Genomic DNA, 5,473 nt, shown 5'->3' with positions numbered 1-5,473 from the left:
TGGGGTGGGGGTGGGGATTTTTGGTACTTTTACAAGGATCGCATAAATCTTTTAAATAATTTGAGGAGCATTAAAATCTTTATGATTCTGTCTTCCTATCTAAGAACACTTTTTATCTTCCATTGGTTCAGGTCTACTTTTTGGACTTTCAGGGAGTGTTGTAGAGTTTTACAAATAAACATTTACACACTTCTTATTTAATTTATTCAGATATTGTATCTTTCTGATGCTAAAGAGTGGTGGCAATAGTTACTTCCTCACAGTGTTTATTTCTCTAGCAGAAATGTCTTCAGCATTTCCAAATTAAATAGAAAGCTTGCCTTTGGGTTGAGACATATCTATTTGATCAGAACTTGACCCTGATTTTTTCCTCCCCCAGGAGGTGGTGAGTGTTATTTTGTCTTGTCTGGATGGAGGTTTGCTTTGCTCTTGAATGTCCAGGGTGGAGAGAGACTAGGAGAAAGCACAGGAGGTCTATTTGGTGTAATGTGCTCCTTCCTTTTCGTCTTCACCATCAACAGAGACAGCAGCACACTTGCTTGCAGAACTGAACTTGGAGGCTGGATTTTCCTCAGGTTTCTTTAGCTCAGGTGCAGGTCTGCAGACTTGATCTTTTTGCCATCTTTCCTGTCTGACTCCTTCCAGCTGTCTTTGTGCCCTCCATCTCCTGGACCATGGCCCGAGTTCCCAGTTTGGACTTTTGGACATTCATTCCATCTACTTTATTTTCATCTTTCTTTGCTGGTCCTTCCTCTGAGGGTTGAACTGGAGGTACTTTCCCCTCACTACCTGTAGGGGATTGCTGCTCTGTGTCTGAGCTCTGAGATGGAATACGAGGATTAGAACTTCTTTTCACCTAAGCAGTTTCCTTTGGTGGAGGGGCTGGCATCACCTTGAGGAGCTGATCAGGTTTGGGAGGCTTAGAAATTGGAGAGTGGCAGTGTTTCTCTTTATTGAGTGTTTCATTTTCTAGAGACTTCTCACTCTCTCTTCGTCATGCATCCTGGTCTGATGTGCTTCTGCCTGATGCGGCTGGGTCCCAGTCTGCACTGGCTCACTTCCTGTCCTCCACCATTCCCATTCCTGGGTTTCTTCACTTTGCCAGGTTTGATGTCTCTCCAGAGGCCATTGTTCTAGGTTTGGCTCATCCAACTGCCACTATAGTTTCTCTTGCTTCTTCTGTAGCTGTTCTTCTGCTTCTCTTTTTCTAGCAACTGTGTCAATGGACTTTCCCCCTCCAAAGACAGAAGCTACTCAACTGGGACGGGGGTGCTAGAAGAGGAATCGTCCTCCTTATGAGTGCTCTGAGGCTTTAGATTCAGTTCAGATCTTTGGGAGGGACCCCTATCCTCATGCCTATAATCACCCCAAGAGTAATCATCTCTGGAGCTCCATGATCAATTGTCTTGTCTGTCTTACTGGTCTTCACCTGCCTCTTCAGTAGTCATCATCTCTGAGGTACCCACTACCAAATGCTCTTCTACCACTGCCTGTTGCAGAATCACAGCCTCTATCATAGTCGCTGCTGCCTCAGTCATCATCTTAATCCTGGCCCCCACATCGATCTATATCCTGGTGTGAGCCATCTCTAAACCCATCCTGATACCCATCATGATATTGGTCTGAATCACATGATCTTGATACTTGTCTCCAAAGCTATCATCACCTCTTTTAGGCAGGTAGTCATCAAAGCTGTCTGTGGCAGGATGGGCCTCCAGTATATCTGTTTTGTCAGTATCCTGATTTCTATCCTGGCCAAGAGAACAGTCATCCCTGTCTTTATCCTGTGCTTGGTCAGCAATATCCACTCTAATTATCCTGTTACCGAGAGACTCTTCATTGAGACCCAGGAAACTGAACAGGGAATCCATGTCCTCAAACCCAGGATAACTAAAACTTTTCAGCCTCTCTGGATTGCTGGGTTCATGTGGTCAGTGCGCTGTACTGATATTTAATCCTCTAAATAATTCCTTAATTGAGTCTTCTATCACATCATAGAGCAGGTTCCCTAGAAGAGCATTGTAGGATGGTGATTTGAGAAGATGGCTCCAATCAATATGGGGTTCCCCAGCAACCTGTGGAACAGTGGGAAGAATGGAATGGTCAATTGGAGATGTCCTACACACACCATCATCATTACTGTGCCAAGTGGTTGAAGCATTTCCTCTGGCTCATCTGTTTCATCAGCCCAGTCTGGGAATATAGGTGCTTCCTCCACCAGTCTGCCCATCCTCAGCCAGAAAGTCTATTAGGAAAATTGTCTTCTTCTTCTCCTTCTCCTCCTCCTCCCCCTCCTCCACCTTCTCCTCCCTCCCTTCCCCCTCTTTCTCCTCCTCCCCCGTCCCTCCTCCTCCCCCTCCTCCTCCCCCTCCTCCTCCTCCTCCTCTTCCTTATTCTTCTTTTCTGAGGCTGCCCTGTTGGGAGACAGAGAGAGAACACGAAGGCTTGATTTTACTTTTGAGGGTTACTTTTAGCAAGGTGGAGATGTAGGAAAATTATATCCCAGGATTGTGTAAAAGAAAGGCACAATTAGAGAATCATAAGACATTTAATGTGGCTAGAGAGTAGATTGCCTATTAAGGGAGAGAGAGCAAACATAGATGGAGATCATTCAGGGGCATCTCACAAAGACCCCACAGGCTATGCTGTTCAACTTGGACTTTCTCCCATTGATAATAGAAAACCCAAGGGGATGGCATTATTAGATTTATATTTCAGTAAGATTCTGGGGGTAATGACTGATAAATTCCACTGGCAAAGCATTTCAAACATGACTGCAAATCAGACCAGATATCATCCAACCAAATAAACCGAGAGGAAGAACAAGAACAATCACAGCCATTTCACTATTATTTTTCTTAAAAAAATGACTTAAAAATTATAGAGTAAGTAGACTAACAATGAAGACCATATATTTATGTCTCCAAAACCTGAGGGTTCTGCAAGAGATACCGAGCTCCAGATGATGATGCTGGGTCTTTCTCCAACCTCAGCATAAGCCAGGAGTGGGCAAAGCAGGTCTGGGAGAGTTCTGCCTGAAAGAGGACTCCAAGCTCCATGCTAGGGGCCTGGGCACCCTTACAGCAAGCCACAGAATCACTTTCAGCCAATGAGGATATGCCTCTCTTCTCTCCTTTTCTGTTTTTCTGAGTGGAATATTGAAGAGTCAGGCACAAAGCATAGCATAGTGGACAAAGAAAATAATGTTTATGTTCATGAAAAATTCAACCCTAATTATACCTCTGGGAGCCAGTGGGAGTAATGAAATAGTGTGCCTGGGGTGTTCATTTTGTTAATAGATGCCAATCACAGGGTACTTATTTTCTGTGCCGTTTATAAAGCCTTTGACGGACACAGCTGCTTGCGTCATTTCATACAATTATAAGATATAAAGGATATTATGGTAATTCTTTGGGATGATGTTCATTTAGTGTCTGGTCATGAGAATGCCGTTCCGCCTGTTAGTGCCATATTGCAGCCAATGCAATAGGCAGCTTAGCAGAGGCTCTCAAAAGTATACACATTAACTTTGGCTCAGACACCAGGGATACATTCTGCTGCCATTTAAGATTAACTATTTGTAATATGTTTGTTAAGAAAATGGTTTTAAAATTTTATTTCTGTCTCTCAATTTAGGAGTCATAGCTCCTAGATTTCAATCACGTGGACTGAATGACATATACAAGGGTTTTTGACCCATCTGAGATGGAGAAAGCTCAAAGTATGTTTTCCAATGGCAAAAGCAGAACTAGATCCACTTTTTCCAAGACGACAGCCAGGTTTCCAAGAGAAAATGACCAGTCTGCTGAGGTGAACATGGAAAAGTGAAAAGATAAAACTAGCTAGTTGTGGCCGGGCGCGGTGGCTCAAGCCTGTAATCCCAGCACTTTGGGAGGCCGAGACGGGCAGATCACGAGGTCAGGAGATCGAGACCATCCTGGCTAACACGGTGAAACCCCGTCTCTACTAAAAAAAAAAAAAAAAAAAAAATACAAAAAACTAGCCGGGCGAGGTGGCGGGCGCCTGTAGTCCCAGCTACTCCGGAGGCTGAGGCAGGAGAATGGCGTAAACCCGGGAGGCGGAGCTTGCAGTGAGCTGAGATCCGGCCACTGCACTCCAGCCTGGGCGACAGAGCGAGACTCCATCTCCAAAAAAAAAAAAAAAAAAAAAAAACTAGCTAGTTGTGTTGTTAGAGGGACAGAGGATATATATAAGCAAGGTTCTTTGGCCCAAAACCAAATTCAGCAACTCAACCATATTGACTTTTGCCCATATTTATTTAGGTTGAGCCCTATAAAAATTCCTGATATTATACTGGTTTTGACCAACAACATCAGTGATTGCATATGCTTCAACCTAATGCTTCAGGAACAAAATCATGACCACCTAGAACTTGGCATAACCTGCAACTGCCTTAACTCCAAATCCTTAAATGCCATGGCTGCAGCCTCCTATCCTCTAAACCTCTCATTTCCTCACCTCTGTCACAAATCTGTGTAAAGCCAGATTGGTTTACAGCTCTTCAGGCCCAGTGAGCCACAAGTCCCCTTGGCATCTTTACAAGCAACTCCCACAGATACCTCAGTATAATTATTTTTAAAATATGTTTCAGGAAGTTTTTTACTTAAGCCACGAGGATTGCCAAAATACTTCTCAGAAAATACTATTTTGATAGTATTAGAATTTTACCAATGACCTTAAGCAAGAGGCACAAAAGTGGAATGACCTCCAACTATGAGTTTTCATGAAAGTGAAAAATGCTAACTAAGCCAAAACCACGGGTTCATGCATTCAGCTTTCCCCTGTCTTATAAAATCCCAACCCCACTGTAATCTAGGGTCAGCTGTCCTCTAGTTGCTCTCTGATATGTATCAGTTGAACAAAGTCTTTAATCTCTCTGATGTGTATCAGTTGAATAAAGCCTTTAATCTCTATTTGAGTCACTTAAATAACTTTCTTTTGACATTTGATACCCAGAAAAATGGATTTGGAATGCTGTTTGGGTTGTCTGTCCTCAAAGCTGTCTACTGGTATGTGTCCAGTGGTGTTTGGGTGGGTAGAATGGGATCAGCTTCTCTCAACCATGGTATTGAATTTTGTCTAATGTTGCTTTACTAAGAACACTGCTGTATAGGACAGAGCAAGTCTGAGAATGGACACTGTATGAGTTAGATGGAGCGCCAAGGTGCTGATTTGTTTATGCTGTCTTAGAAACCATTTGCAAGGAAAGAAGGTAGAATGAAATAGGGCAGAAGGGAATTTAAATATCCTTGGGTGTGTGATGAGTGTACATTTCAGCTCATGAACTAAGGAGTCCAATAACTAGAACTTGCTTTATAGTCCATGACTCTACTTAATTTCTGACTCAAGCCCTAGGCCCTCAGGCTGGGCAACAAGGCAAAACTCGGTCTCTACAAATAATACAAATATTGCCCTGCTGGGCTACAGGAAAAACAACTTCAGCTTTTCTTGG

General features: G+C 43.3%; 1 pseudogene; it reads right to left on the bottom strand.

Annotated features, from left to right (window-relative positions):
• Positions 1-474: 474 nt before the first annotated feature.
• Positions 475-2,285, bottom strand: LOC117078655 (annotated as a pseudogene).
• Positions 2,286-5,473: the final 3,188 nt, after the last annotated feature.

The sequence above is a fragment of the Trachypithecus francoisi genome, unplaced genomic scaffold (assembly GCF_009764315.1).
Source record: "Trachypithecus francoisi isolate TF-2019V2 unplaced genomic scaffold, Tfra_2.0 Lachesis_group0, whole genome shotgun sequence".
Lineage (NCBI taxonomy): Eukaryota > Metazoa > Chordata > Mammalia > Primates > Cercopithecidae > Trachypithecus > Trachypithecus francoisi.
Note: the sequence above shows the minus strand (reverse complement) of the source record. Positions and strands in the feature narration are given on the sequence as shown.